This window comes from Chiloscyllium plagiosum, chromosome 21 (assembly GCF_004010195.1).
Source record: "Chiloscyllium plagiosum isolate BGI_BamShark_2017 chromosome 21, ASM401019v2, whole genome shotgun sequence".
In the NCBI taxonomy this organism is placed as follows: domain Eukaryota; kingdom Metazoa; phylum Chordata; class Chondrichthyes; order Orectolobiformes; family Hemiscylliidae; genus Chiloscyllium; species Chiloscyllium plagiosum.
The window spans coordinates 7,818,178-7,828,465 of record NC_057730.1 but is presented as its reverse complement, the minus strand read 5'-3'; positions in this window follow the sequence as shown (position 1 = coordinate 7,828,465).

The following is a 10,288-nucleotide window of genomic DNA, read 5'->3' as shown; positions in this document are numbered from 1 at the left end:
CGGGAGAATGTGCAAACTCCACACAGACAGTCGCTCAAGGCTGGAATCGAACCTGGGTCCCTGGTGCCGTGAGGCAGCAGCGCAAACCACTGAGCCACTGTACCATCACCATGATCTCACAAAACTGCAGGATTCCTCACTTTCCATGCGTTATGTATTATAATATTTGGTAAAGATTATGAATGTTCCCTTATAAGACTGTAGGCCTCATGGCGACAGACCCACAGAACCTAAGGTCAGTGCCCCTGAGGGAAGACCAGTGGCAGTACAGAGCAACAACTGAAATACCTTAACATCTCCCCTTCCTACGGGCAATAAATGAACACATTCCAAAACAAAATCACCTTCCAGTCAGCTGGCCAACACAGAGAGACTCACAGGAGCATGACTAGCACTTGGGAAAGCAGTGAAGGAGGCCTCACAATGCAAAAATGCCATTAGTTGTCATGGCTCAGTGGATAGCAATGATGCGTCATAGCACCTGGGAACCGGTTCGATTCCAGCCTCGGGCGGCTATCTGTGTGAATTTTGCACGTTCTCCCCATGTCTGCATGCTCTGGTTTCTTCCATTAATCCAAAGGTGTGTAGACTTAAGTGGATTGGCCAAGCTAAGTTGTCTGTAGTGTGCAGGCTTAGGTTTATTGGCCAAGCTAAATTGACCTTAATGTCCAGGTTATGACATGGGGTAAACACTCCTGCTTAATTTAAAACCAGTAATACAGGAACGATTTATCCCATGGAGTAATCTGTGAAAATTTGACAGGCCAGGAATTAGTTAAAGCAAAAATTAGCAACTTTATTTCTTAAAGTATAACAGAGAATAATTAACTAACAACTATTTACAACTCCATCCTCTATCATTTACCTTCCCCTTCCACAATACTAGTCTGATAAAGCCTCCACTCCCCCCCGATTAAGGTTTACAAAATAAAGGTTCTTATCTCAAAACCAGGCAGCTTTCACTTCTTCTATTTGGATTTTCCTGTGTCTTCTTTTTTTCTTCTTCGGGATTCTGCTTTGCAGGTTACTAATCGATAAATGTACTTTTAAGAGAGCTATTTTTCAAGCAGTCTTTTTACATACTGGTAGCTGGGCAGTTCTCCTCCCAACTGTTCAATTTTTCCTCGTCTTATACCCCCCGTCCCCCAAAAGCCTTGGATTGTGTCATTGGCTTTTAAGATTGTCAATATACTCAATTCAAACTGAATTGGAGTTTGTAATTTTCGGGGCTTCATTTAAACTGATTGGCCTGTTTTGTTGTTTCCAGACAACCAGCTAATTTAGCTTTTGACCAAGTGCTACATTGTTACCTTATTGAGAACACTTGGTGCTGTCAGGTAGCTCTACCAGCTTTTAACTCTCTTAAAGGTACAGTACACCCACATCTTCGTAACACCAGGGATATGCAGGCTTAGGTGGATTAGCTATGCTAAATTGTCTGTAGTATCCAGGGATGTGCAGGTTATGTGGATTGGAAATGGGAAATGCAGGTTTTTTTTGGTGGGTTCTCTTCGGAGGGTCAGTGTCGACTCAATGGGCCATAGAGCCTGCTGACACACTGTAGGGATTCTATGGTCACAATGCTCCTTTTTCACTACAGAAGCCTATATTAAAGTCAACAAAAAAAGTCAATTATGTCTTTTTAACCATCAGCAAAGGTTTTCTCTTGGGGATGGCACCGTCAACACTGGAGCATGGAAACGTGGAATTATATTTCAAGCAGCCTCTGGCGGGTGAAGCCTATCATCTCCATATCAACTTTAGAATCCCACCTTCGACCTCAGACTTATGCGCAGCTATTTTATAATCCAAATGACACATTCTAAGTAACTAGTTGTAATGAAGTTCTTGACGATACTGAAGTAGAGGAACACTAGCATTTATTTCGCATTTCTGACCACAACTGTACATCTCAAAGTCCCTTTGGAAGAGTAGTCACTGCTGCACTGTTACGTTTTCATAGCTGTAGGTAAAGCAGTGTCAGAAATTACTCTGTGTCGGATGAATCCTTTGGTGCTTTGAGCAGGCAATGGGTAAGTTCCTGTGACAATGTGGTTCCAGCACTAATGGTCCAGTTCAGTCAACAATCAATGTGTTTTGTATTGGGTTAGATGGCAAGGCTTCAACTGAGCTAATTGGTGCAATTTATAGAGAGGCTTGAATGTCTTACAGTGATTGGTATGTGTCAAGTCGTTTCAACACTGGTACCTATCGTACTGTAGCTAATGTTGTAATGGAACACAGTTATTAATTCATGGGATGAGGGCATCACTGGCCAAGTCAGCATTTATTGCCCATCCCTATTTTGCCCAGAGGACAGTTAAAAGTCAATCACATTGCTGTGGATCTGGAGTCACATGTAACCAGAGCAGGTAAGGATGGTAATTTCCTTCCCTCAAGGACATTAGTGAACCAGATGGGGTTTTCCTGACAATTGGCAATAAATTCATGGCTATCATTAGACTCTTAATTCCAGATATTTAAGAAATTGAATTCAAATTCCACCATCTGCTATAGTGGGATTCAAACCCAGCTCTGCAGGACATTACCTGGGTCTCTAGATTAACAGCTCAGCAATAATACCACTGGGCCATCACCTCTCCTTCTATGCAAAAATATACCCCAAACAGCAATGTTTTAATGGCTAGATCATGTGTTTTGTGATGCGGACTGAGGGATGAATGTTAGCCCAGACAACCAAGGGGGTTTCGGATCACGAACCCTCCTATATTTCTTTGAATCTTGCCAGATGATCCTTTGTGCTCATGTGGGAGTTAGATGGGACTTTCTGTTTAATATCTTGTCCAAAAGAAAGCCCTTCAGTTTCACTCCCAAAATAGCGTCGGACACAGTTCTATTATCGGCATTTACCGGAATGGGATCCCCATTCTTCAGTTTCTGTGCCACAGTTTATATGAAACCCTGAATGGGGTCATTCCAAATCCAAACCTCTGCCGCACACAGTTCCTCAAACATGTTCAATGTGCTGCCTTTCACAACCTTTTAGCTATTCCTAGCATTTGTTTGATTTTTCATTTTCTCCACACTATTGTCACAAAGTTATTTAATGTGCCAGTCAACAATAAATTCCCTTGAAATTACTAGATTCCTCAAATGTAAAAGCAGCAATATCACTACTGCCCACATTTACTATTAGGTTGTAAAGACACCCTTGTAGGAGATAATACAGGGATTTTGAGCCTTGCCTGCAATTGAGAGAGAGAGAGAGAAGCTTTTGTGTTTGCTTAGTATGATTCAATAAAGCATTATTATGATTCAATATAATAAAACATAATTCTCTATGACTTAGCCTGTGCACACCAGTAAAGTCATACATTTGATTACCAGTTCATATTGAGTTAGCAGGTCTCAGCTGAATGGGAATCAAGGAGCAATAGCTGATGACAACAGCCCTCAGTTAGTTAGATTATCAAGGTCAGCTCCTGTCGCTATTCACAGCTGGCAATATGGATGGGTCAATGTTGTTAAAGATAGCATTTGGCTTGACTGTCACTTCTCCCTCAAATGTGACGCGCTGTTGGCGTACATTGTCACGGCTCTGGTGTGATTAATGGTCAGAAGAACGAGACATTTGGGGACGCTTGGGAAATACATTCTGTGGCTCATGACCAAGCATTAAGTATTTCTTCACGCATTTTATCTGTCAATTACTCCCACCTCCACCCAAGGCATTGATTTTTACTGGTGAATGAACAAAACTGTACATAAATCACAATACTGATGTGTATTCATGAAATAACTGCACAGAGGCCAATATCCCATCGCCAAGTCACTCTTTATTTACTTGTGCACAGTACATGGGCTGCGGTCAGCCAGCCTGAAGTCACTCCCTGAACTAAATCCCCTGTTTATTTTTTTTTGCTCTTTTTTTATAACTCTTTTTTTGTTTTTTTGTTTTTTTTATTTTGTCCCCCCACACTACCGCCTAACTGTGGTAGTGCTTATTTTATCCCCAGCACCCATGTTCTGTGTGTGCAGGTGTGAGACACAGTGAGAGACACAAAATGCACAAATCTTTATTCAATTTCCACCACCAGGAAGAAAGGAAACACCCAAGTGGCCAGGGACAAATACTGCCCTTCACATCAAAGGGCAGTGCTGTATGATCAACCAGTGAAGGGGAGGGCAGGGACTAAATCAAAATAGAGTTGGAGGGGGAAATAATGCACTCCACTCCCTGCGGCGCCCACCTCTCCCTGAACAACTCCAGGGTGTTGGTGGAAACCGCGTGCTCCTTCTCCAAGGACACCCGGGCCCTAACGTAACCGCGGAAGAGGGGCAGGCAGTCGGCCCTACCGACCCCCTCCACGGCCCGCTGCCTGGACCTCTTTATGGCCAGTTTGGCCAGGCCCAGGAGCAGACCTGCCCTCCCTCCTCCGTACCGGGTGCCCGAAGATCAGGAGCGTGGGACTGAAGTGCAACCAAAAGCAGAGGAGGAGGTTTTTCAGGAAATCAAAAAGGGAGTGCAAACGCCCACACCCAATATACATGTGGTCCACGGACTCCACAGCGCCACAGAACAAGCAGTTGGGCTGGGAGTCTGTGAACCATTGCAATCTGCAGTTACAGGGGACCACTGCGTGCAGCACCCTCCACCCAGAGAGAAAGGGGGAAAGGACTCCCGCGTAGAGAGCCCTCTACTGGGGACCCCCACCGCACGGTGGCAAATGAGCACGTCAAGGCGTGTGCGGACGGTGGATGAGGGAGAAGAGTCCCCAGTTTATTGTTTTTTTTCACTGATCCAGCTCCCTCATAGCTAGGTCTCAGAGTGAACAGGATGTCTGACTTTTTTTTGTGCTTTTTTTTCCCCAGCACCCATGTTGTGTGTGTGCAGGTGTGAGACACAGGGAAAGACACAAAGTGCACGAATCTTGATTCAGTTTCCCCCACCAGGAAGAAAGGAAACACCCGAGTGGCCAGTGACATGCGATGGCCTTCACATCAAAGGGCAATGCTGTATGATCAAACAGTGAATGGAGGGCAGGGATTAAATCAAAAGAAAATCAAAAAGGGAGTGCAAGCACCCACACCCAATATACACGTGGTCCATGGACTCCACAGCTCCACAGAACAAGCAGGATCAGGAGCGTGGGACTGAAGTGCAGCCAAAAACAGAGGAGAAGGTTTTTCAGGAAATCAAAAAGGGAGTGCAAACGCCAACACCCAATATACACGTGGTCCACGGACTCCACAGCGCCACAGAACAAGCAGTTGGGCTGGGAGTCCGTGAACCACTGTAATCTGCGGTTGCAGGGGACTGCTGCGTGCAGCACCCTCCACCCCAGATCCCCGAGAGAAAGGGGGAGGACTCCCACGTAGAGAGCCCTCCACTGGGGATCCCCACCGCCCGGTGCACTCCCTTTTTTATTTTTATTTTTTTTTTCTTTTTATTTTAACGCCCACACTACCACCTAACTGCGGTAGTGCTTATTTTTTTCCCCAGCAAATCTCCCGTTTATTTTTTTTTTCCCTTTAACCCCCACACTACCACCTAAGTGCGGTAGTGCTTATTTTAGCACTCCCTTTTTTATTTTTTTTTATTTTTTATTTTTTTTTTGAGTCCTTGCGCAAACACCCAAGTGGCCTGTGACAAGCAGTGCCCTTCCCATCGAAGGGCAATGCTGTGTGAATCCCTATTTATTTATTTATTTATTTATTTTTCTTTTTTTAACACCCGGGTGGCCAGTGACAAGCCGCTCCTATTTTTATTTTATTTTTTTTTAATGATCCCCTTCAAGGGGGAGAGTCCTTGCACGTGCGTGCACACTCATACTGATCCAAGTCTCAAAAGGGAAAACACCCAAGTCGCCAAATCTCCTGTTTCTTTTTTTTTTAATTTAACCCCCACACTACCACCTAAGTGCGGTAGTGCTTATTTTATCCCCAGCACCCATGGTGTGTGTGTGTGCAGGTGTGAGACACAGTGAAAGACACAAAGTGCATGAATCTTTATTCAATTTCCACCACCAGGAAGATAGGAAAACACCCGGGTGGCCAGTGACAAGCACTGCCCTTCACATCAAAGGGCAGTGCTGTGTGAATCCCTATTTATATATTTTTTTTTTTCGTTAGGGGCAGTGCTGTGTGATCAAAACAGTGAAGGGGAGGGTAGGGAATAAATCAAAATAGAATTGGAGGGAGAAATGATGCACTCCACTCCCTGCGGTGCCCACCTCTCCCTGAACAACTCCAGGGTGTTGGTGGACACTGCGTGCTCCTTCTCCAAGGACACCCGGGCTCTAATATAACCGCGGAAGAGGGGCAGGCAGTCGGCCCAAACGACCCCCTCCACGGCCCGCTGCCTGGACCTGTTGATGGCCAGTTTGGCCAGGCCCAGGAGCAGACCCACGAGGAGGTCTTCAGACCTACCCTCCTTCCTCCGTACCGGGTGCCCAAAGACCAGGAGCGTGGGACTGAAGTGCAGCCAAAAACAGAGGAGAAGGTTTTTCAGGAAATCAAAAAGGGAGTGCAAACGCCCACACCCAATATACACGTGGTCCACGGACTCCACAGCGCCACAGAACAAGCAGTTGGGCTGGGAGTCCGTGAACCACCGCAATCTGCGGTTGCAGGGGACTGCTGCGTGCAGCACCCTCCACCCCAGATCCCCGAGAGAAAGGGGGAGGACTCCCGCGTAGAGAGCCCTCCAGTGGGGATCCCCACCGCCCGGTGGCAAATGGGCACGCCAAGGCGTGTCCGGACGGTGGATGAGGGAGAAGAGGTGGACGGTGTGCAGCAGCAGTCTGTACAGGGCTCTCCTGTTCACCTCCCTAAACGAAACAAAGTTAAAATTTCGGAGGCGGCTCAGGTTGTGGGGCACAGGCTCCCGCGGGAAGTACGGGGCCTTGGGGCCAATGTGAAATTCCGTCCGGGCTGGGGTGAGCTCGGTCGGGATCCCACCGCACACCTGAGCGTCCTCCAACTGGTGTACTACGTCGGGTCCGAGCACCGCCGTTTTGAGGCGTCGGATGGCGGTGGCCACGTACCGGACGTGTACCGCTGCCCTGCCTGCTATGTCCTGCGGCAGCGTCCAGCCCAGGCCCCCGGCACCCAGCACGTCCCCGACCCTGGTCACCCTCGCCGCCGCGGCCCTCCCCTCCGACAGTCACTCGAACCCGCGAGTACGGAGGTGCGGATTCCTGAGCAACGGCTCCCTGACGACAGCCGCTACTCCAGCCGGAGGGTAGGCGCGACGCGATTTGACCATGTTCCAGACAGTGATCAGGTCCTGGTAAAAGACAGGCAGCGTCTTGAGGGCGACCTGCAAACCGTCACGGTCGACGAACAGGAGCTGCGTGTCATAGTTGAGGTTACGCACCTGGTGGAAAAAATACGTTGCCAGGGCGCACTACCTAGGAGGAGGCTCGACGTAAAGGTATCGCCGCAAGGTCTGAAGGCGGAACGTCGCGACCTGGGTGCGGACGCACACCAGCGACTGACCGCCCTCCTCAATAGGGAGACTCAGAACCTGCGCGGCGACCTAGTGCATCTTTTTGTCCCAGAAGACGTCGACCAACGTTCTCTGGATGTCAGCGACAAAGCCAGGAGGAGGGACCAAAGTGACCAGCCGGTACCACAGCATGGCGGCACACCAGCTGGTTTATGACCAGCACTCGATTCCTGTAAGATAGCACTCGGAGCAGTCCTGTCCAGCGGCCTAGGCGAGCCGAGACTTTAGCCTCCAGCTCCTGCCAGTTGGCCGTCCAGGATTCCTCAGCCGGGCTAAGGTAAACCCCCAGGTAGAGGAGATGGGTAGTACTCTAGTTGAACCCCCGTAATCCCTCCGGCAGAGAGTCCACCCGCCACGGACCGACCAGTAGTCCGGAACATTTGGCCCAGTTAATTCTGGCGGAAGACGCTGCCGAGTACGCAGCCTGGCACTCGCGCATCCTCCCCAGGTCAGCCGGCCCGTGCCCGTGCCGCGCAGAACCAGCCCCGACAACCTCCTCCGCAAGGGGCACAGGAAAGGCTCCATGCACAGGGAATACAGCTGGCCGGACAGGGGGCAGCCTTGACGCACTCCTCTCCCGAAGCAAAGGGGGCCGTCAGGGACCCGTTAACTTTAACCAGACACTCTGCGGCGGCGTACAAAAGTCGGATCCGGGCGACGAACTGTGTCCCGAACCCAAATGCCCGCAGAGTCCCGAGCAGGTACTCGTGATCGACCCTGTCGAACGCCTTCTCCTGGTCGAGAGACAGGAAGGCGCTCGGCAGACCAGCCCGTCGACAGAAATGGATCAGGTCCCGGACCAGGAGGACGTTGTCGTGTATCCTCCGGCCCGGGACCGTGTAGGACTGGTCCCGGGTGAATCATGTGGGCCAGCACGGAGGCCAGGCGAGAAGACAACACCCTGGCGAAGATTTTGTAATCCGTGCTGAGGAGGGAGACCGGACGCCAGTTCTTTAAGGAACGAAGGTCCCCCTTCTTTGGCAGCAGGACGATGACCGCCCTGCGCCAAGAAAGGGGCAGCTGTCCGGCATTTAAACACTCCCCCAGGACCTGTGCGTAGTCGCTCCCCAGGACGTCCCAGAACGCCCTGAAGAACTCCACAGTCAGCCCGTCCAGCCCCGGGGTTTTGCCCCTCGAGAGCCGGTCGAGGGCGCCGGTCAGCTCCTCTAAGGTGACGGGAGCGTCGGGCCTTCCGGGGTCCTCCGGGCTGAGCTGCGGCAGGTCCTCCCACAGAACTCTGCGAGCATCCTCGCTGGACGGATCCGGAGAGAACAGGGCTGTGTAATAGTTTCGGACGTGGGCCCTGACGCCCTCCGGGTCCGCGACGAGGGACCCGTCGTCGGCCAGCAGCACAAGGAGCTGCTGGCGGGTGCCACGCCTTTTTTCCAGCGAGTAGAAGAAGGGGGAGCCGCGGTCCAGGTCCTGGAGGAGCTGGATCCGCGACCTCACGTACGCGCCCCGAGCCCCGACGAGCTGCAGGTCCCGGAGCGTGGCCTTCTTCTCTTCGTACGCCCCGCGCAGGGCCAGGTCCGCGTCGGGCTGACCGAGGCGTGACTCCGAGTCGATCAACTCCCTCTCCAACTCCCCGATCCTGGATTTCCGCCTCTTCGTCGACCCCCTCACATACTCCTGACAGAAGACGCGGACGTGAGCCTTGCCCATGTCCCACCATAGCCTCAGGGAGGGGAAGCTTCCCTGTTCCCTTCTCCAGCTGGCCCAGAAATGACGGAACGAGTCCCAGAACCGCTCATCCTCCAGCAGCTGGTTATTAAAGTGCCAGTACGCGGAGCCGAGCCTGGCGCCGAACGGAAGGAGTTCCGCCCACACCAGGTGATGGTCCGTGCATGACACCTGCCGCGTGGAGGCCTTCGGAAAACAGGAGGCGTACGCCCGCGAAACGTACAGGCGGTCGATTCTGGACGCTCCGACCCCAGGCCTCACGAAGGTGAAGGCGATGGAGTCGGGATGGAGATTCCGCCAGATGTCCACCAGATCGAAGGACTTGACCAAGTCCCCCAACCTCCTCTCCGACGCCCAGCCAGTGCGGGCACCGCCGTGGTCCCTGCCCTCAAGGACGCAGTTAAAATCTCCCCCGAGGACGATGCACTGGTTCTCGTTGATGGAGGAGAGATGAGCGGACACTTCTCCGAAGAAGCTCGCTTGCCTCGGCCCGGCCAGGGGAGCGTAGTCGTTCACAAGTGAAGCACCGCGTTCCCCAGCCGAACCGTCAGGTGAAGCAAACGGCCTGGCACTGGCTCCCTGACCCCCAAGATCTCCGGCTGAAAATGCGGGGCCAAGATAGCCACCCCGCCAGATCTGCGGGTGAGGTGACTCATGTAGATCCCCCCCCTCGCCACTCCAGGAGCCAAGTGGCTTCGTCTCCCGGGGTAGTGTGAGTTGCGCTGCGACTCCCTGCTGCCGTTGATGTTGAGGCCGGCTATAGTCGTCTCCATGTCGGAAGCTTTGTGCAACCACCACCAGTACAGATAACAAACCTATCTACATATTTACAGGGAGGACGAGAGAGGGGCACTGAAGTCCCTCGCCCTCACCAGGAGCGCCCCCAGGAAGTCCCTGACTCGCTTTCGCTCATTAATGTGGAGCCCAGGCGCCTGGCGGGCAGCGAGGGTCGACCAGTAAACTTTTTCGAAGGAGCTCCAGCGGTCGAGCGCCAGTTGGGCTCTATCCATGCGACTCCGAGTTTCCTCGACAAATTCCCGGAGTTCCTCGAGGGGGATGAGGGGGAGATCGGTGGGGGGCAACTGGGACTCGAAAATGTCACTGCAGACGGAGTCCGCGTCGTCCCCGGTGTCCGCC